This window comes from Salmo salar, chromosome ssa15, assembly GCF_905237065.1.
Source record: "Salmo salar chromosome ssa15, Ssal_v3.1, whole genome shotgun sequence".
Lineage (NCBI taxonomy): Eukaryota > Metazoa > Chordata > Actinopteri > Salmoniformes > Salmonidae > Salmo > Salmo salar.
In genome coordinates, this window is record NC_059456.1 from 110,015,901 (window position 1) to 110,038,907 (window position 23,007).

At 54.5% G+C, this 23,007-nt stretch overlaps 1 protein-coding gene across 3 annotated transcripts in view; it reads right to left on the bottom strand.

Moving 5' to 3' along the window:
* The window catches only part of LOC106572978 (neural cell adhesion molecule L1.1), a 129,005-nt gene that overhangs the window by 80,583 nt on the left and 25,415 nt on the right, over nt 1-23,007 (bottom strand). The gene's annotated exons all lie outside the window — the stretch shown is intronic.

The window sequence follows — 23,007 nt, forward strand, 5'->3', positions numbered from 1 at the left end:
GAGGGGAGGAGAGAGGGAGGAGAGAGGGGAGGAGAGAGGTGAAGGAGAGAGGTGAAGGAGAGAGGGGAGGAGAGAGGGGAGGAGAGAGGGGAGGAGAGAGGGGAGGAGAGAGGGGAGGAGAGAGGTGAAGGAGAGAGAGGAGGAGAGAGGGGAGGAGAGAGGGGAGGAGAGAGAGGAGGAGAGAGGGGAGGAGAGAGGTGAAGGAGAGAGGTGAGGAGAGAGGGGAGGAGAGAGAGGGGAGGAGAGAGAGGAGGAGAGAGGGGAGGAGAGAGAGGAGGAGAGAGGGGAGGAGAGAGGGAGGAGAGAGGGGAGGAGAGAGGGGAGGAGAGAGGGGAGGAGAGAGGGGAGGAGAGAGGGGAGGAGAGAGGGAGGAGAGAGGGGAGGAGAGAGGTGAAGGAGAGAGGGAGGAGAGAGAAGAGGAGAGAGGGGAGGAGAGAGAGGAGGAGAGAGAGGAGGAGAGAGGGGAGGAGAGAAGTGAAGGAGAGAGAGGAGGAGAGAGGGGAGGAGAGAGAGGAGGAGAGAGAGGAGGAGAGAGAGGAGGAGAGAGGGGAGGAGAGAGGGGAGGAGAGAAGTGAAGGAGAGAGAGGAGGAGAGAGGGGGAGGAGAGAGAGGAGGAGAGAGAGGAGGAGAGAGGGGAGGAGAGAGGGGAGGAGAGAGAGGAGGAGAGAGGGGAGGAGAGAGGTGAAGGAGAGAGGTGAAGGAGAGAGGGGAGGAGAGAGAGGAGGAGAGAGGGGAGGAGAGAGGGAGGAGAGAGAGGAGGAGAGAGGGGAGGAGAGAGGTGAAGGAGAGAGAGGAGGAGAGAGGGGAGGAGAGAGGGGAGGAGAGAGAGGAGGAGAGAGGGGAGGAGAGAGGTGAAGGAGAGAGGTGAAGGAGAGAGGGGAGGAGAGAGAGGAGGAGAGAGGGGAGGAGAGAGGGGAGGAGAGAGGGGAGGAGAGAGAGGAGGAGAGAAGTGGAGAGAGGGGAGGAGAGAAGTGAAGGAGAGAGGGGAGGAGAGAGGGGAGGAGAGAGGTGAAGGAGAGAGGGGAGGAGAGAAGGGAGGAGAGAGGGGAGGAGAGAGGGGAGGAGAGAAGTGAAGGAGAGAGAGGAGGAGAGAGGGGAGGAGAGAGGGGAGGAGAGAAGGGAGGAGAGAGGGGAGGAGAGAGGTGAAGGAGAGAGGGGAGGAGAGAAGTGAAGGAGAGAGAGGAGGAGAGAGGGGAGGAGAGAGGGGAGGAGAGAGGTGAAGGAGAGAGGGGAGGAGAGAGGGGAGGAGAGAGAGGAGGAGAGAGGGGAGGAGAGAGGGGAGGAGAGAGGGGAGGACAGAGGGGAAGGAGAGAGGTGAAGGAGAGAGGGGAGGAGAGAGGGGAGGAGAGAGGTGAAGGAGAGAGGGGAGGAGAGAGGGGAGAGAGGGGAGGAGAGAGGTGAGGAGAGAGGTAAAGGAGAGAGGGGAGAGAGGGGAGGAGAGAGGGGAAGGAGAGAGGGAGAGAGGGCAGGAGAGAGGGGAAGGAGAGAGGGGAGAAGAGAGGGGAGAGAGGGGAGAAGAGCGGTGAGGAGAGAGGGGAGAGAGGGGAGAAGAGAGGTGAGGAGAGAGGGGAGAGAGGGGAGAAGAGAGGTGAGGAGAGAGGGGAGAGAGGGGAGGAGAGAGGGGAGGAGAGAGATGAAGGTGAGGGGGAGGAGAGAGAGGAGGAGAGAGAGGATGAGAGGGGAGAGAGGGGAGAGGGGAGGAGAGAGGGGAGAGAGGGGAGGAGAGAGGGGAAGGAGAGAGGGGAGGAGAGAGGGGAGAAGAGAGGGGAGAGAGGGGAGGAGAGAGGGGAGAAGAGAGGGGAGAGAGGGGAGGAGAGAGGGGAGGAGAGAGGGGAGAGAGGGGAGGAGAGAGGGGAGGAGAGAGGGGAGAGAGGGGAGGAGAGATGGGAGGAGAGAGGGGAGAGAGGGGAGGAGAGAGGGGAGGAGAGAGAGGATGAGAGAGGGGAGAGAGAGGGGAGAGGGGAGGAGAGAGGTGAGAGAGGGGAGGAGAGAGGGAAGGAGAGAGGTGAGGAGAGGGAAAGAGAGGGGAGGAGAGAGGTGAGAAAGGTGAGAGAGGGGAGGAGAGAGGGGAGGAGAGAGGTGAAGGAGAGGGAGAGAGAGGGGAGAAGAGAGGTGAGAGAGGGGAGGAGAGAGGGGAGGAGAGAGGTGAAGGAGAGAGGGGAGGAGAGAGGGGAGAAGAGAGGTGAGAGAGGGGAGGAGAGAGGGGAGGAGAGAGGTGAAGGAGAGAGTGGAAGAGAGATTAATATCACCTTAATGAGTCAGAGGTCTGTCTGTTCTCTGCCTTTAACAACTAGCAGGATGGGAACTTTACTCTGATTAAGAAGGGGTGGCGAGAGAAGGGGGTGGAGAGGAGAGAGAGGAAGTTTATGAGAGGGGAGGAGTGGAGAGAGAAGGGGGTGGAGAGGAGAGAGAGGAGGGTTATGAGAGGGGAGGAGTGGAGAGAGAAGGGGGTGGAGAGGAGAGAGAGGAGGGTTATGAGAGGGGAGGAGTGGAGAGAGAAGGGGGTGGAGAGGAGAGAGAGGAGGATTATGAGAGGGGAGGAGTGGAGAGAGAAGGGGGTGGAGAGGAGAGAGAGGAGGTTTATGAGAGGGGAGGGGTGGAGAGAGAAGGGGGTGGAGAGGAGAGAGAGGAGGGTTATGAGAGGGGAGGAGTGGAGAGAGAAGGGGGTGGAGAGGAGAGAGAGGAGGGTTATGAGAGGGGAGGAGTGGAGAGAGAAGGGGGTGGAGAGGAGAGAGAGGAGGGTTATGAGAGGGGAGGAGTGGAGAGAGAAGGGGGTGGAGAGGAGAGAGAGGAGGGTTATGAGAGGGGAGGAGTGGAGAGAGAAGGGGGTGGAGAGGAGAGAGAGGAGGGTTATGAGAGGGGAGGAGTGGAGAGAGAAGGGGGTGGAGAGGAGAGAGAGGAGGGTTATGAGAGGGGAGGAGTGGAGAGAGAAGGGGGTGGAGAGGAGAGAGAGGAGGATTATGAGAGGGGAGGGGTGGACAGAGGGGGGTTTGTAGATATATACTGACAGCTGGCTAATGTAGCCCCCCTCCCAGACCCTATAATTACCCATCCCACACCATACACTCCCCTAAACCTCTACTCCACACAAACACACACACACACACACACACACACACACACACACACACACACACACACACACACACACACAAACACACACAAACACCTTCCCAAACACATACACACACACACCTTTCCAAACACACACACACACACACACCTTCCCAAACACACTGTGACCCCAACCTCATCTCTGCTATTATTGTCAAACACCACCCCTGAACCACACACACACACGCATGCACACACACACACACGCAGCTGCTGCCTGTCCTGCTCGACGGGACCAGCGGGGCAACATCAAAATAAAAGAGAGAGATTGGAAGGAGGGAGGGGGGGCCAGAGAGATTGGAAGGAGGGAGGGGGGGCCAGAGAGATTGGAAGGAGGGAGGGGGGGCCACAATAGCAGACAGAATAGAAGAGGGAAGAAGTTACTAGTTGGGGAGAGAGACCAAAGAGGGTCTACAGCAGCACCTAGATCTTCTGCATAGATTCTGCCAGACCTGGGCCCTGACAGACCTGGGCCCTGACAGACCTGGGCTCTGACAGACCTGGGCCCTGATAGACCTGGGCTCTGACAGACCTGGGCCCTGATAGACCTGGGCCCTAACAGACCTGGGCCCTGACAGACCAGGGCCCTGAAATACCTGGGCCCTGTCAGACCTGGGACCTGACAGACCTGGGCCCTGACAGACCTGGGCCCTGACAGACCTGGGACCTGACAGACCTGGGCCCTGTCAGACCTGGGACCTGACAGACCAGGGCTCTGACAGACCTGGGCCCTGCCAGACCTGGGCCATGACAGACCTGGGCCCTGACAGACCTGGGCACTAACAGACCTGGGCCCTGACAGACCTGGGCACTAACAGACCTGGGCCCTGACAGACCTGGGCCATGACAGACCTGGGCCCTGACAGACCTGGGCCCTGACAGACCTGGGCCCTGACAGACCTGGGCTCTGACAGTAAATCTCAGCAAGACAAAAATAATGGTGTTCCAAAAAAGGTCCAGTTGCCAGGACCACAAATACAAATTCTATCTTGACACCGTTGCCCTAGAGCACACAAAAAACTATACGTACCTCGGCCTAAACATCAGAGCCACAAGTAAACTTCCACAAAACTGTGAACGATCTGAGAGACAAGGCAAGAAGGGCCTTCTATGCCATCAAAAGGAACATAAATGAGCTGCACTTCCTAACCTCCTGCCAAATGTAGTAAAATGGCGGTGGAAGAAATGGCAGCAGTTTTACGGGCGTCTAAACAATTGTGCTACTATGTGTTTTTTCTCGTGTTATTTGTAATTTATTTTGTACATAATGTTTCTGCCACCGTATCTTACGGCAAAAAAGAGCTTCTGGATATCAGGACAGCGATCACTCACCTCGGATCAGACTAAGATTTTTTATTCAACAAGCAGGAAGCACAGGATATACTGCGAACACTCGACAAGGCCAACATCCCCGTCATTGGCAGGAGAAAGAGACGCAGGTATAGAGGACACAGGGTGGGGTGCCTCGTAAGGATCCACCGACGGCGAGTGGGAAAGCTGCCGTTACCGTCAATATTACTCGCCAACGTGCAATCATTGGACAATAAACTAGACGAGGTACGATCACGAATATCCTACCAACGGGACATCAGAAACTGTAGCATCTTATGTTTCATCGAATCATGGCTGAACGACGACATGGATAACATTCAGCAGATCACCTTTGCTCCACACACAGAGACGCGCACAAAGCTCTCTCTCACCCTCCATTTGGTAAATCTGACCACAACTATATCCTCCTGATTCCTGCTTACAAGCAAAAATTAAAGCAGGAAGCACCAGTGACTCGGTCTATAAGAAAGTGATCAGATGACGCAGATGCTACACTACAGGAATGTTTTGCTATCACAGACTGGAATATGTTACGGGATTCTTCTGATGGCATTGAGGAGTACACCACATCAGTCACTGGCTTTATCAATAAGTGCATCGAGGACGTTGTCCCCACAGTGACTGTACATACATACCCCAACTAGAAGCCATGGATTACAGGCAACATTCGCAATGAGCTAAAAGGGTAGAGCTGCCGCTTTCAAGGTGCGGGACTCTAACCTGGAAGCTTATAAGAAATACTGCTATGCCCTTCGACGAACCATCAAACAGGCAAAGCATCAATACAGGGCTAAGATTGAATCATACTACACCGGCTCCGACGCTCATCTTATGTGGCAGGGCTTGCAAAGTATTACAGACTACAAAGGGAAGCACAGCCACGAGCTGCCCAGTGACATGAGCCTACCAGACAAGCTAAATCACTTCTATGCTCGCTTTGAGGCAAGCAACACTGAGGCATGCATGAGAGCATCAGCTGTTCCAGACGACTGTGTGTGATCACGCTCTCCGTAGCTGACGTGCGTAAGACCTTTAAACAGGTCAACATTCACGCGGGGCCATTCGGATTACCAGGACGTGTGCTCCGGGCATGTGATGACAAACTGGCAGGTGTCTTCACTGACATTTTCAACATGTCCCTGATTGGGTCTGTAATACCAACATGTTTCAAGCAGACCACCATAGCCCCTGTGCCCACGATCAGCCCCTGTACCCACGATCAGCTGTCCGTCCTGTCTCCCTGTAGCGCTGTCTTAGGCGTCTCACAGTACGGATATTGCAATATATTGCCCAGGCCACATCTGCAGTCCTCATGCCTCCTTGCAGCATGCCTAAGGCACGTTCACGCAGATGAGCAGGGACACTGGGCATCTTTCTTTTGGTGTTTTTCAGAGTCAGTAGAAAGTAGTAGAAAGTTCCTAACTGTGACCTTAATTGCCTACCGTCTGTAAGCTGTTAGTATCTTAACGACTGTTCCACAGGTGCATGTTCATTAATTATTTATGGTTCATTTAACTAGTCATAACCCCATTTTTTCTTGGCCACAGAGGGCTCTCACGGGGTGGTCGCGAGAGTGCTCAGGTAGGTGTGTAGAGGTTTCCGTAGGTGCTACTACGGTGGAAAGTCCAGACCAGGTCTCTACCGTGCGCATTCCCCCTGAATATGCCGATTTGGCTTTCGCCTTCTGTAAAAAGAAGGTGACTCAATTACCACCTCATCGACGGGGGGACTGTGCGATAAATCTCATGGTAGACGCTGCACTTCCCAGGAGTCACGTGTATCCCGTCACAGGCAGAGACGGTGGCTATGGAAACAAATGTCTCTGAATCCCTGCGTCAGGGATACATTAGGCCCTCCATCTCACCCGTCTCCTCGAGTTTCTTTTTTGTGAAGAAGAAGGATGGGGGTCTGCGACCGTGCATTGATTATCGAGGTCTTAATAAAATTACAGTGGGGTACAGTTACCCGCTACCTCTGATCGCCCCGGTGATTGAATTAATGCACGGCGCACGCTTCTTCACAAAACTGGATCTCAGGAGTGCGTATAACCTGGTGCGTATCCGAGATGGAGACGAGTGGAAGACAGCATTTAGTACCACCTCAAGGCATTAGTACCTCGTCATGCCGTACGGGTTGAAGAATGCTCCATCAGTCTTCCAATCTTTTGTCGATGAGATTTTCAGGGACCTGCACGGGCAGGGTGTAGTGGTGTATATCGATGACATTCTGATTTACTCTGCTACACGCGCCGAGCATGTGTCCCTGGTGCGCAAAGTGCTTGGTCGCCTGTTGGAACATGACCTGTTTGTCAAGGCTGAGAAATGCTTGTTCTTTAAACAGTCCGTCTCTTTCTTAGGATATCGCCTATCTACGTCAGGAGTGGAGATGGAGAGTGACCGTATTACAGCCGTGCGTAATTGGCCGACTCCCACCACGGTAAAAGAGGTGCAGCGATTTTTAGGGTTTGCCAATTACTACCGGAGGTTTATCCGGGGTTTTGGTCAGATAGCTGCTCCCATTACCTCACTGCTGAAGGGGGGTCCGGATTATTTTCTACGTGGGTTTTGGAGTTAGTTTTGGAAATAAATACTCCATTTTTTAACCACTCTGTTTTCTCCTGCGCCTGACTTCCCTGCCACCTACATACACGGACTATGACAATGGGAAACAGTGTTTAAACCCTTTACAATGAAGATCTGTGAAGTTATTTGTGTTTTTACAAATTACCTTTGAAAGACAGGGTCCTGTAAAAGGGACATTTCTTTTTTTGCTGAGTTTATCTGACTGCTACTTCACGGAGGTGTGAAGTGAGAGGTGTCAAAGCCCTTGAGCCTAACAATGGCAGGAGAGTTTCACAGCCTACCACACCCAAATGGTGCAGTGCTATATTAACACACTAACGCTCTGTTAAGAGGTGGTGTCAGCGATGGGTGGAAACTCAGGATATTAGACAATGAGGACTCTGAATCAGCCAATGTGAACCTGTACAAATCTGTAACAGTAACGGCACAGGGCAACCCCAAACAGTTTCAGCTGAACTTTCACGTAATCAAAGAGTTAGAGCTTATCCTGCTGAGCTATCTTGAGGAAGATACCCCGAACGTGTCTTCAACCCCACAGATGAGAAACCCCAAGCGGAAAGTCAGACTCCCAGCACACAGTACTATTCCCTCATTGAAATGAAGAATGCATTCACCCAGCTGGAGGTAAGGCAAGTGGAGCTGGAACAGCAGGTGAACACACTCCAGTCTGCACAAAACATAGTCCAGCTCAACAACACCCCCTCAACCAGACCCGGAGAGCTGGAGGTGGAGAGATACATATCTGCACTCTGGACTGTGGTGAGACAACATCAACAGGAGAAAGAGCAGGAGAAGAACAGAGCAATAGAGGAGAGGGTGAGGGGGGATGGAGGAGAGGGAGAGGGGGGATGGAGGAGAGGGAGAGGGGGGATGGAGGAGAGGGAGAGGGGGGATGGAGGAGAGGGTGAGGGGGGATGGAGGAGAGGGAGAGGGGGGATGGAGGAGAGGGAGAGGGGGATGGAGGAGAGGGTGAGGGGAGATGGAGGAGAGGGAGAGGGGGGATGGAGGAGAGGGTGAGGGGGGATGGAGGAGAGGGAGAGGGGGATGGAGGAGAGGGTGAGGGGGATGGAGGAGAGGGAGAGGGGGATGGAGGAGAGGGTGAGGAGGATGGAGGAGAGGGAGAATGGAGGAGAGGGTGAGGGGGATGGAGGAGAGGGAGAGGGGGATGGAGGAGAGGGAGAATGGAGGAGAGGGTGAGGGGGATGGAGGAGAGGGAGAGGGGGATGGAGGAGAGGGTGAGGAGGATGGAGGAGAGGGAGAATGGAGGAGAGGGTGAGGGGGATGGAGGAGAGGGAGAGGGGGATGGAGGAGAGGGAGAGGGGGATGGAGGAGAGGGTGAGGAGGACGGAGGAGAGGGAGAATGGAGGAGAGGGTGAGGGGGATGGAGGAGAGGGTGAGGAGGATGGAGGAGAGGGAGAATGGAGGAGAGGGTGAGGGGGATGGAGGAGAGGGAGAGGGGGATGGAGGAGAGGGAGAGGGGGATGGAGGAGAGGGTGAGGAGGACGGAGGAGAGGGAGAATGGAGGAGAGGGTGAGGGGGATGGAGGAGAGGGTGAGGGGGGATGGAGGAGAGGGAGAGGGGGGATGGAGGAGAGGGAGAGGGGGGATGGAGGAGAGGGTGAGGGGGATGGAGGAGAGGGAGAGGGGGATGGAGGAGAGGGAGAGGGGGATGGAGGAGAGGGTGAGGAGGATGGAGGAGAGGGAGAATGGAGGAGAGGGTGAGGGGGATGGAGGAGAGGGAGAGGGGGGGATGGAGGAGAGGGAGAGGGGGGATGGAGGAGAGGGAGAGGGGGGATGGAGGAGAGGGTGAGGGGGGATGGAGGAGAGGGTGAGGGGGGATGGAGGAGAGGGTGAGGGGGATGGAGGAGAGGGTGAGGAGGATGGAGGAGAGGGAGAGGGGGATGGAGGAGAGGGAGAGGGGGATGGAGGAGAGGGAGAGGGGGGATGGAGGAGAGGGAGAGGGGGATGGAGGAGAGGGTGAGGGGGGATGGAGGAGAGGGAGAGGGAGGATGGAGGAGAGGGAGAGGGGGGATGGAGGAGAGGGAGAGGGAGAGGGGGGATGGAGGAGAGGGAGAGGGGGGATGGAGGAGAGGGTGAGGGGGGATGGAGGAGAGGGTGAGGGGGATGGAGGAGAGGGTGAGGGGGATGGAGGAGAGGGTGAGGGGGGATGGAGGAGAGGGTGAGGAGGATGGCATGTGACAGAGAACAACCCATTAGAGAGGTGGCCACCCCCGCAGAGAAGCCAGCAGAACAGTCCACCTCAGACCCAAAGCTTCGACATCTCCGCAGGACAGACAAATGAACAACCCCAAGACCAGGGAATCCCACCCCCCTGACAACCCCCCCTCACCCCACACACACACACACACACACACACACACACACACACACACACACACACACTGAGGACATACACAAGTTCTGTCTGAACTAGGTTCACCCAGCGCACCCTAGACCTTCTGTCTGAACTAGGTTCACCCAGCGCACCCTAGACCTTCTGTCTGAGGACCAACTAGGTTCACCCAGCACCCTAGACCTTCTGTCTGAGGACCAACTAGGTTCACCCAGCGCACCCTAGACCTTCTGTCTGAACTAGGTTCACCCAGCGCACCCTAGACCTTCTGTCTGAACTAGGTTCACCCAGCGCACCCTAGACCTTCTGTCTGAACTAGGTTCACCCAGCGCACCCTAGACCTTCTGTCTGAACTAGGTTCACCCAGCACCCTAGACCTTCTGTCTGAACTAGGGTCACCCAGCACCCTAGACCTTCTGTCTGAACTAGGTTCACCCAGCGCACCCTAGCTCTTCTGTCTGAACTAGGTTCACCCAGCGCACCCTAGACCTTCTGTCTGAACTAGGGTCACCCAGCGCACCTTAGACCTTCTGTCTGAACTAGGTTCACCCAGCACCCTAGACCTTCTGTCTGAACTAGGTTCACCCAGCACCCTAGACCTTCTGTCTGAGGACCAACTAGGGTCACCCAGCGCCCTAGACCTTCTGTCTGAGGACCAACTAGGTTCACCCAGCACCCTAGACCTTCTGTCTGAGGACCAACTAGGTTCACCCAGCACCCTAGACCTTCTGTCTGAGGACCAACTAGGTTCACCCAGCGCACCCTAGACCTTCTGTCTGAGGACCAACTAGGTTCACCCAGCACCCTAGACCTTCTGTCTGAGGACCAACTAGGTTCACCCAGCACCCTAGACCTTCTGTCTGAGGACCAACTAGGTTCACCCAGCGCCCTAGACCTTCTGTCTGAGGACCAACTAGGGTCACCCAGCACCCTAGACCTTCTGTCTGAACTAGGGTCACCCAGCGCACCCTAGACCTTCTGTCTGAACTAGGTTCACCCAGCGCACCCTAGACCTTCTGTCTGAACTAGGTTCACCCAGCGCACCCTAGACCTTCTGTCTGAACTAGGTTCACCCAGCGCACCCTAGACCTTCTGTCTGAACTAGGTTCACCCAGCACCCTAGACCTTCTGTCTGAACTAGGGTCACCCAGCGCACCCTAGACCTTCTGTCTGAACTAGGGTCACCCAGCACCCTAGACCTTCTGTCTGAACTAGGTTCACCCAGCACCCTAGACCTTCTGTCTGAACTAGGTTCACCCAGCACCCTAGACCTTCTGTCTGAACTAGGGTCACCCAGCGCACCCTAGACCTTCTGTCTGAACTAGGGTCACCCAGCACCCTAGACCTTCTGTCTGAACTAGGTTCACCCAGCACCCTAGACCTTCTGTCTGAACTAGGTTCACCCAGCACCCTAGACCTTCTGTCTGAACTAGGTTCACCCAGCACCCTAGACCTTCTGTCTGAGGACCAACTAGGGTCACCCAGCGCACCCTAGACCTTCTGTCTGAGGACCAACTAGGGTCACCCAGCCCACCCTAGACCTTCTGTCTGAGGACCAACTAGGTTCACCCAGCGCACCCTAGACCTTCTGTCTGAGGACCAACTAGGTTCACCCAGCGCACCCTAGACCTTCTGTCTGAGGACCAACTAGGGTCACCCAGCCCACCCTAGACCTTCTGTCTGAACTTGGTTCACCCAGCGCACCCTAGACCTTCTGTCTGAACTAGGATCACCCAGCACCCTAGACCTTCTGTCTGAACTAGGTTCACCCAGCGCACCCTAGACCTTCTGTCTGAGGACCAACTAGGGTCACCCAGCACCCTAGACCTTCTGTCTGAGGACCAACTAGGTTCACCCAGCACCCTAGACCTTCTGTCTGAGGACCAACTAGGTTCACCCAGCACCCTAGACCTTCTGTCTGAGGACCAACTAGGTTCACCCAGCACCCTAGACCTTCTGTCTGAACTAGGTTCACCCAGCGCACCCTAGACCTTCTGTCTGAGGACCAACTAGGGTCACCCAGCCCACCCTAGACCTTCTGTCTGAGGACCAACTAGGTTCACCCAGCACCCTAGACCTTCTGTCTGAACTAGGTTCACCCAGCACCCTAGACCTTCTGTCTGAGGACCAACTAGGGTCACCCAGCCCACCCTAGACCTTCTGTCTGAGGACCAACTAGGGTCACCCAGCACCCTAGACCTTCTGTCTGAGGACCAACTAGGGTCACCCAGCACCCTAGACCTTCTGTCTGAGGACCAACTAGGGTCACCCAGCACCCTAGACCTTCTGTCTGAGGACCAACTAGGGTCACCCAGCACCCTAGACCTTCTGTCTGAGGACCAACTAGGGTCACCCAGCACCCTAGACCTTCTGTCTGAGGACCAACTAGGGTCACCCAGCACCCTAGACCTTCTGTCTGAGGACCAACTAGGGTCACCCAGCACCCTAGACCTTCTGTCTGAGGACCAACTAGGTTCACCCAGCACCCTAGACCTTCTGTCTGAGGACCAACTAGGTTCACCCAACGCCCCCTAGACCTTCTGTCTGAGGACCAACTAGGGTCACCCAGCACCCTAGACCTTCTGTCTGAGGACCAACTAGGTTCACCCAGCACCCTAGACCTTCTGTCTGAGGACCAACTAGGGTCACCCAGCGCACCCTAGACCGTCTGTCTGAGGACCAACTAGGGTCACCCAGCACCCTAGACCGTCTGTCTGAACTAGGTTCACCCAGCACCCTAGACCTTCTGTCTGAACTAGGTTCACCCAGCACCCTAGACCTTCTGTCTGAACTAGGTTCACCCAGCAACCTAGACCTTCTGTCTGAACTAGGGTCACCCAGCACCCTAGACCTTCTGTCTGAACTAGGTTCACCCAGCACCCTAGACCTTCTGTCTGAGGACCAACTAGGGTCACCCAGCCCACCCTAGACCTTCTGTCTGAGGACCAACTAGGGTCACCCAGCCCACCCTAGACCTTCTGTCTGAGGACCAACTAGGTTCACCCAGCACCCTAGACCTTCTGTCTGAACTAGGTTCACCCAGCGCACCCTAGACCTTCTGTCTGAACTAGGGTCACCCAGCACCCTAGACCTTCTGTCTGAGGACCAACTAGGATCACCCAGCACCCTAGACCTTCTGTCTGAGGACCAACTAGGTTCACCCAGCGCACCCTAGACCTTCTGTCTGAGGACCAACTAGGATCACCCAGCACCCTAGACCTTCTGTCTGAGGACCAACTAGGTTCACCCAGCGCACCCTAGACCTTCTGTCTGAGGACCAACTAGGTTCACCCAGCGCACCCTAGACCTTCTGTCTGAGGACCAACTAGGGTCACCCAGCACCCTAGACCTTCTGTCTGAGGACCAACTAGGTTCACCCAGCACCCTAGACCTTCTGTCTGAGGACCAACTAGGTTCACCCAACGCCCCCTAGACCTTCTGTCTGAGGACCAACTAGGGTCACCCAGCACCCTAGACCTTCTGTCTGAGGACCAACTAGGTTCACCCAGCACCCTAGACCTTCTGTCTGAGGACCAACTAGGGTCACCCAGCGCACCCTAGCTCTTCTGTCTGAACTAGGTTCACCCAGCGCACCCTAGACCTTCTGTCTGAACTAGGGTCACCCAGCGCACCTTAGACCTTCTGTCTGAACTAGGTTCACCCAGCACCCTAGACCTTCTGTCTGAACTAGGTTCACCCAGCACCCTAGACCTTCTGTCTGAGGACCAACTAGGGTCACCCAGCGCCCTAGACCTTCTGTCTGAGGACCAACTAGGTTCACCCAGCACCCTAGACCTTCTGTCTGAGGACCAACTAGGTTCACCCAGCACCCTAGACCTTCTGTCTGAGGACCAACTAGGTTCACCCAGCGCACCCTAGACCTTCTGTCTGAGGACCAACTAGGTTCACCCAGCACCCTAGACCTTCTGTCTGAGGACCAACTAGGTTCACCCAGCACCCTAGACCTTCTGTCTGAGGACCAACTAGGTTCACCCAGCGCCCTAGACCTTCTGTCTGAGGACCAACTAGGGTCACCCAGCACCCTAGACCTTCTGTCTGAACTCGGGTCACCCAGCGCACCCTAGACCTTCGGTCTGAACTAGGTTCACCCAGCGCACCCTAGACCTTCTGTCTGAACTAGGTTCACCCAGCGCACCCTAGACCTTCTGTCTGAACTAGGTTCACCCAGCGCACCCTAGACCTTCTGTCTGAACTAGGTTCACCCAGCACCCTAGACCTTCTGTCTGAACTAGGGTCACCCAGCGCACCCTAGACCTTCTGTCTGAACTAGGGTCACCCAGCACCCTAGACCTTCTGTCTGAACTAGGTTCACCCAGCACCCTAGACCTTCTGTCTGAACTAGGTTCACCCAGCACCCTAGACCTTCTGTCTGAACTAGGGTCACCCAGCGCACCCTAGACCTTCTGTCTGAACTAGGGTCACCCAGCACCCTAGACCTTCTGTCTGAACTAGGTTCACCCAGCACCCTAGACCTTCTGTCTGAACTAGGTTCACCCAGCACCCTAGACCTTCTGTCTGAACTAGGTTCACCCAGCACCCTAGACCTTCTGTCTGAGGACCAACTAGGGTCACCCAGCGCACCCTAGACCTTCTGTCTGAGGACCAACTAGGGTCACCCAGCCCACCCTAGACCTTCTGTCTGAGGACCAACTAGGTTCACCCAGCGCACCCTAGACCTTCTGTCTGAGGACCAACTAGGTTCACCCAGCGCACCCTAGACCTTCTGTCTGAGGACCAACTAGGGTCACCCAGCCCACCCTAGACCTTCTGTCTGAACTTGGTTCACCCAGCGCACCCTAGACCTTCTGTCTGAACTAGGATCACCCAGCACCCTAGACCTTCTGTCTGAACTAGGTTCACCCAGCGCACCCTAGACCTTCTGTCTGAGGACCAACTAGGGTCACCCAGCACCCTAGACCTTCTGTCTGAGGACCAACTAGGTTCACCCAGCACCCTAGACCTTCTGTCTGAGGACCAACTAGGTTCACCCAGCACCCTAGACCTTCTGTCTGAGGACCAACTAGGTTCACCCAGCACCCTAGACCTTCTGTCTGAACTAGGTTCACCCAGCGCACCCTAGACCTTCTGTCTGAGGACCAACTAGGGTCACCCAGCCCACCCTAGACCTTCTGTCTGAGGACCAACTAGGTTCACCCAGCACCCTAGACCTTCTGTCTGAACTAGGTTCACCCAGCCCACCCTAGACCTTCTGTCTGAGGACCAACTAGGTTCACCCAGCGCACCCTAGACCTTCTGTCTGAGGACCAACTAGGGTCACCCAGCACCCTAGACCTTCTGTCTGAGGACCAACTAGGGTCACCCAGCACCCTAGACCTTCTGTCTGAGGACCAACTAGGGTCACCCAGCACCCTAGACCTTCTGTCTGAGGACCAACTAGGGTCACCCAGCACCCTAGACCTTCTGTCTGAGGACCAACTAGGGTCACCCAGCACCCTAGACCTTCTGTCTGAGGACCAACTAGGGTCACCCAGCACCCTAGACCTTCTGTCTGAGGACCAACTAGGGTCACCCAGCACCCTAGACCTTCTGTCTGAGGACCAACTAGGTTCACCCAGCACCCTAGACCTTCTGTCTGAGGACCAACTAGGTTCACCCAACGCCCCCTAGACCTTCTGTCTGAGGACCAACTAGGGTCACCCAGCACCCTAGACCTTCTGTCTGAGGACCAACTAGGTTCACCCAGCACCCTAGACCTTCTGTCTGAGGACCAACTAGGGTCACCCAGCGCACCCTAGACCGTCTGTCTGAGGACCAACTAGGGTCACCCAGCACCCTAGACCGTCTGTCTGAACTAGGTTCACCCAGCACCCTAGACCTTCTGTCTGAACTAGGTTCACCCAGCACCCTAGACCTTCTGTCTGAACTAGGTTCACCCAGCAACCTAGACCTTCTGTCTGAACTAGGGTCACCCAGCACCCTAGACCTTCTGTCTGAACTAGGTTCACCCAGCACCCTAGACCTTCTGTCTGAGGACCAACTAGGGTCACCCAGCCCACCCTAGACCTTCTGTCTGAGGACCAACTAGGGTCACCCAGCCCACCCTAGACCTTCTGTCTGAGGACCAACTAGGTTCACCCAGCACCCTAGACCTTCTGTCTGAACTAGGTTCACCCAGCGCACCCTAGACCTTCTGTCTGAACTAGGGTCACCCAGCACCCTAGACCTTCTGTCTGAGGACCAACTAGGATCACCCAGCACCCTAGACCTTCTGTCTGAGGACCAACTAGGTTCACCCAGCGCACCCTAGACCTTCTGTCTGAGGACCAACTAGGATCACCCAGCACCCTAGACCTTCTGTCTGAGGACCAACTAGGTTCACCCAGCGCACCCTAGACCTTCTGTCTGAGGACCAACTAGGTTCACCCAGCGCACCCTAGACCTTCTGTCTGAGGACCAACTAGGGTCACCCAGCACCCTAGACCTTCTGTCTGAGGACCAACTAGGTTCACCCAGCACCCTAGACCTTCTGTCTGAGGACCAACTAGGTTCACCCAACGCCCCCTAGACCTTCTGTCTGAGGACCAACTAGGGTCACCCAGCACCCTAGACCTTCTGTCTGAGGACCAACTAGGTTCACCCAGCACCCTAGACCTTCTGTCTGAGGACCAACTAGGGTCACCCAGCGCACCCTAGACCGTCTGTCTGAGGACCAACTAGGGTCACCCAGCACCCTAGACCGTCTGTCTGAACTAGGTTCACCCAGCACCCTAGACCTTCTGTCTGAACTAGGTTCACCCAGCACCCTAGACCTTCTGTCTGAACTAGGTTCACCCAGCACCCTAGACCTTCTGTCTGAACTAGGGTCACCCAGCACCCTAGACCTTCTGTCTGAACTAGGTTCACCCAGCACCCTAGACCTTCTGTCTGAGGACCAACTAGGGTCACCCAGCCCACCCTAGACCTTCTGTCTGAGGACCAACTAGGGTCACCCAGCCCACCCTAGACCTTCTGTCTGAGGACCAACTAGGTTCACCCAGCACCCTAGACCTTCTGTCTGAACTAGGTTCACCCAGCGCACCCTAGACCTTCTGTCTGAACTAGGGTCACCCAGCACCCTAGACCTTCTGTCTGAGGACCAACTAGGATCACCCAGCACCCTAGACCTTCTGTCTGAGGACCAACTAGGTTCACCCAGCACCCTAGACCTTCTGTCTGAGGACCAACTAGGTTCACCCAGCGCACCCTAGACCTTCTGTCTGAGGACCAACTAGGATCACCCAGCACCCTAGACCTTCTGTCTGAGGACCAACTAGGTTCACCCAGCGCACCCTAGACCTTCTGTCTGAGGACCAACTAGGTTCACCCAGCGCACCCTAGACCTTCTGTCTGAGGACCAACTAGGGTCACCCAGCACCCTAGACCTTCTGTCTGAGGACCAACTAGGGTCACCCAGCGCACCTTAGACCTTCTGTCTGCGGACCAACTAGGTTCACCCAGCACCTTAGACCTTCTGTCTGAACTAGGTTCACCCAACGCCCCCTAGACCTTCTGTCTGAGGACCAACTAGGGTCACCCAGCACCCTAGACCTTCTGTCTGAGGACCAACTAGGTTCACCCAGCACCCTAGACCTTCTGTCTGAGGACCAACTAGGGTCACCCAGCGCCCTAGACCTTCTGTCTGAGGACCAACTAGGTTCGCCCAGCGCCCTAGACCTTCTGTCTGAGGACCAACTAGGGTCACCCAGCACCCTAGACCGTCTGTCTGAGGACCAACTAGGGTCACCCAGCACCCTAGACCTTCTGTCTAAAGACCAACTAGGGTCACCCAGCACCCTAGACCTTCTGTCTGAGGACCAACTAGGGTCACCCAGCCCACCCTAGACCTTCTGTCTGAGGACCAACTAGGGTCACCCAGCACCCTAGACCGTCTGTCTGAACTAGGTTCACCCAGCACCCTAGACCTTCTGTCTGAACTAGGTTCACCCAGCACCCTAGACCTTCTGTCTGAACTAGGTTCACCCAGCACCCTAGACCTTCTGTCTGAACTAGGTTCACCCAGCACCCTAGACCTTCTGTCTGAACTAGGTTCACCCAGCACCCTAGACCTTCTGTCTGAACTAGGTTCACCCAGCCCCCTAGACCTTCTGTCTGAACTAGGGTCACCCAGCACCCTAGACCTTCTGTCTGAACTAGGTTCACCCAGCACCCTAGACCTTCTGTCTGAGGACCAACTAGGGTCACCCAGCCCACCCTAGACCTTCTGTCTGAGGACCAACTAGGGTCACCCAGCCCACCCTAGACCTTCTGTCTGAGGACCAACTAGGTTCACCCAGCACCCTAGACCTTCTGTCTGAACTAGGTTCACCCAGCGCACCCTAGACCTTCTGTCTGAGGACCAACTAGGATCACCCAGCACCCTAGACCTTCTGTCTGAGGACCAACTAGGTTCACCCAGCACCCTAGACCTTCTGTCTGAGGACCAACTAGGTTCACCCAGCGCACCCTAGACCTTCTGTCTGAGGACCAACTAGGATCACCCAGCACCCTAGACCTTCTGTCTGAGGACCAACTAGGTTCACCCAGCGCACCCTAGACCTTCTGTCTGAGGACCAACTAGGTTCACCCAGCGCACCCTAGACCTTCTGTCTGAGGACCAACTAGGGTCACCCAGCACCCTAGACCTTCTGTCTGAGGACCAACTAGGGTCACCCAGCGCACCTTAGACCTTCTGTCTGCGGACCAACTAGGTTCACCCAGCACCTTAGACCTTCTGTCTGAACTAGGTTCACCCAACGCCCCCTAGACCTTCTGTCTGAGGACCAACTAGGGTCACCCAGCACCCTAGACCTTCTGTCTGAGGACCAACTAGGTTCACCCAGCACCCTAGACCTTCTGTCTGAGGACCAACTAGGGTCACCCAGCGCCCTAGACCTTCTGTCTGAGGACCAACTAGGTTCGCCCAGCGCCCTAGACCTTCTGTCTGAGGACCAACTAGGGTCACCCAGCACCCTAGACCGTCTGTCTGAGGACCAACTAGGGTCACCCAGCACCCTAGACCTTCTGTCTGAGGACCAACTAGGGTCACCCAGCACCCTAGACCTTCTGTCTGAGGACCAACTAGGGTCACCCAGCACCCTAGACCTTCTGTCTGAGGACCAACTAGGGTCACCCAGCACCCTAGACCTTCTGTCTGAGGACCAACTAGGGTCACCCAGCACCCTAGACCTTCTGTCTGAGGACCAACTAGGGTCACCCAGCACCCTAGACCTTCTGTCTGAGGACCAACTAGGGTCACCCAGCGCCCCTTAGACCTTCTGTCTGAGGACCAACTAGGGTCACCCAGCACCCTAGACCTTCTGTCTGAGGACCAACTAGGGTCACCCACCCCACCCTAGACCTTCTGTCTGAGGACCAACTAGGTTCACCCAGCACCCTAGACCTTCTGTCTGAGGACCAACTAGGGTCACCCAGCACCCTAGACCTTCTGTCTGAGGACCAACTAGGGTCACCCAGCACCCTAGAACTTCTGTCTGAGGACCAACTAGGGTCACCCAGCGCCCTAGACCTTCTGTCTGAGGACCAACTAGGGTCACCCAGCACCCTAGACCTTCTGTCTGAGGACCAACTAGGTTCACCCAGCCCCCTAGACCTTCTGTCTGAGGACCAACTAGGGTCACCCAGCCCACCCTAGACCTTCTGTCTGAGGACCAACTAGGGTCACCCAGCGCCCTAGACCTTCTGTCTGAGGACCAACTAGGGTCACCCAGCACCCTAGACCTTCTGTCTGAGGACCAACTAGGGTCACCCAGCACCCTAGACCGTCTGTCTGAGGACCAACTAGGGTCACCCAGCACCCTAGACCTTCTGTCTGAGGACCAACAAGGTTCACCCAGCACCCTAGACCTTCTGTCTGAGGACCAACAAGGTTCACCCAGCACCCTAGACCTTCTGTCTGAGGACCAACTAGGGTCACCCAGCACCCTAGACCTTCTGTCTGAGGACCAACTAGGGTCACCCAGCACCCTAGCCTTCTGTCTGAGGACCAACTAGGGTCACCCAGCCCACCCTAGACCTTCTGTCTGAGGACCAACTAGGGTCACCCAGCACCCTAGACCTTCTGTCTGAGGACCAACTAGGGTCACCCAGCACCCTAGACCTTCTGTCTGAGGACCAACTAGGGTCACCCAGCGCACCCTAGACCTTCTGTCTGAGGACCAACTAGGGTCACCCACCACCTTAGACCTTCTGTCTGAGGACCAACTAGGGTCACCCAGCGCACCCTAGACCTTCTGTCTGAGGACCAACTAGGGTCACCCACCACCTTAGACCTTCTGTCTGAGGACCAACTAGGTTCACCCAGCACCCTAGACCTTCTGTCTGAGGACCAACTAGGGTCACCCAGCACCTTAGACCTTCTGTCTGAGGACCAACTAGGGTCACCCAGCACCCTAGACCTTCTGTCTGAGGACCAACTAGGGTCACCCAGCGCACCCTAGACCTTCTGTCTGAGGACCAACTAGGGTCACCCAGCACCCTAGACCGTCTGTCTGAGGACCAACTAGGTTCACCCAGCCCACCCTAGACCTTCTGTCTGAGGACCAACTAGGGTCACCCAGCGCCCTAGACCTTCTGTCTGAGGACCAACTAGGGTCACCCAGCGCACCCTAGACCTTCTGTCTGAGGACCAACTAGGGTCACCCAGCGCACCCTAGACCTTCTGTCTGAGGACCAACTAGGTTCACCCAGCGCACCCTAGACCTTCTGTCTGAGGACCAACTAGGGTCACCCAGCACCCTAGACCGTCTGTCTGAGGACCAACTAGGATCACCCAGCACCCTAGACCTTCTGTCTGAGGACCAACTAGGTTCACTCAGCGCACCCTAGACCGTCTGTCTGAGGACCAACTAGGATCACCCAGCACCCTAGACCTTCTGTCTGAGGACCAACTAGGTTCACTCAGCGCACCCTAGACCTTCTGTCTGAGGACCAACTAGGTTCACCCAGCGCACCCTAGACCTTCTGTCTGAGGACCAACCAGGGTCACCCAGCGCCCTAGACCTTCTGTCTGAGGACCAACTAGGGCCACCCAGCCCCCTAGACCTTCTGTCTGAGGACCAACTAGGGTCACCCAGCGCCCTAGACCTTCTGTCTGAGGACCAACTAGGGCCACCCAGCACCCTAGACCTTCTGTCTGAGGACCAACTAGGGTCCCCCAGCACCCTAGACCTTCTGTCTGAGGACCAACTAGGGTCACCCAGCGCACCCTAGACCTTCTGTCTGAGGACCAACTAGGGTCACCCAGCCCACCCTAGACCTTCTGTCTGAGGACCAACTAGGGTCACCCAGCCACATAATAATACACACAGGCACAAACCACCTGAGAGCCCAGCAGGAAAGGGTGGCCACAGCACTCAAGGGAGTGATTGAAAAAGCTTCTTCTACTTTCCCCATCGCACAATTAGTTATCTCCACCCTGCTACCACGAAAATACTTCCACCCTGCTACCATACAGCGGGTAAATGCAAGTATTTCCCTTGACTGTGACTCAAAACCACCACTCCACCCAAGTCCCATCCACCAAACTACCAGGTGTGAAACAGGGAAGGGACTCAGGGGGTATGCTAATTTGGTATATAGCAGACCTAACCCACTCTATTAAATTAGTCAAAACAGGAACATTTTACATCTGGCTAGAAATGAATAAGGAAATGATCTCAACAGAGAAAATGTCCTCCTGTGTGCTACCTATATCCCCCCACTAGAATCCCCATACTTTAATGAAGACAGCTTCTCCATCCTATCTATATCCCCCCACTAGAATCCCCATACTTTAATGAAGACAGCTTCTCCATCCTACCTATATCCCCCCACTAGAATCACCATACTATAATGAAGACAACTTCTCCATCCTACCTATATCCCCCCACTAGAATCGCCATACTATAATGAAGACAGCTTCTCCATCCTACCTATATCCCCCCACTAGAATCGCCATACTATAATGAAGACAACTTCTCCATCCTACCTATATCCCCCCACTAGAATCCCCATACTATAATGAAGACAGCTTCTCCATCCTACCTATATCCCCCCACTAGAATCACCATACTTTAATGAAGACAGCTTCTCCATCCTACCTATATCCCCCCACTAGAATCCCCATACTATAATGAAGACAGCTTCTCCATCCTACCTATATCCCCCCACTAGAATCCCCATACTATAATGAAGACAGCTTCTCCATCCTGGAGGGGGAAATCAATCATTTCCAGGCCCAGGGACATGTACTAGTCTGTGGCGACCTAAATGCCAGAACCAGACACCCTGTTACAACCTCGACAACCACTGTGATTATTATTATTTGACCCTGCTGGTCATTTATGAACATTTTAACATCTTGGCCATGTTCTGTTATAATCTCCACCCGGCACAGCCAGAAGAGGACTGGCCACCCCTCATAGCCTGGTTCCTCTCTAGGTTTCTTCCTAGGTTTTTGGCCTTTCTAGGGAGTTTTTCCTAGCCACCGTGCTTCTACACCTGCATTGCTTGCTGTTTGGGGGGTTTTAGGCTGGGTTTCTGTACAGCACTTTGAGATATCAGCTGATGTAAGAAGAGCTTTATGAATACATTTGATTTGATGTGATATTTATGTTTATTTATTTCCCTTTTGTACATTAACCATTTGTACATCAATACAACACTGTATATATATAATATGACATTTGTAATGTCTTTATTATTTTGTAACTTCTGTATGTGTAATGTTTACTGTTAATTTTTATTGTTTATTTCACTTTTGTATATTATCTACCTCACTTGCTTTGGCAATGTTAACATATGTTTCCCATGCCAATAAAGCCCCTTGAATTGAATTGAATTGAATTGAGAGAGAGAGTTGGAGCGAAAAAGATTGAGAGAGAATAAAGGAAGAAAGACAGAGATACTGGAGACTCTGGGATAGAGTGTGTGTTGGTTCTTCTGTCCTTGTGGGGACTTTGGGGGGTTTAGGTAGTTACCCATTCTAGAACTGACTGCAGCTCTATGTTAAACCTATTGGCAGTTACCCATTCTAGAACTGACTGCAGCTCTATGTTAAACCTATTGGTAGTTACCCATTCTAGAACTGACTGCAGCTCTATGTTAAACCTATTGGCAGTTACCCATTCTATAACTGACTGCAGCTCTATGTTAAACCTATTGCTAGTTACCCATTCTAGAACTGACTGCAGCTCTATGTTAAACCTATTGGTAGTTACCCATTCTAGAACTGACTGCAGCTCTATGTTAAACCTATTGGTAGTTACCCATTCTAGAACTGACTGCAGCTCTATTTTAAACCTATTGCTAGTTACCCATTCTAGAACTGACTGCAGCTCTATGTTAAACCTATTGCTAGTTACCCATTCTATAACTGACTGCAGCTCTATGTTAAACCTATTGGTAGTTATCCATTCTAGAACTGACTGCAGCTCTATGTTAAACCTATTGGTAGTTACCCATTCTAGAACTGACTGCAGCTCTATGTTAAACCTATTGGTAGTTACCCATTCTAGAACTGACTGCAGCTTTATGTTAAACCTATTGGTAGTTACCCATTCTATAACTGACTGCAGCTCTATGTTAAACCTATTGGTAGTTACCCATT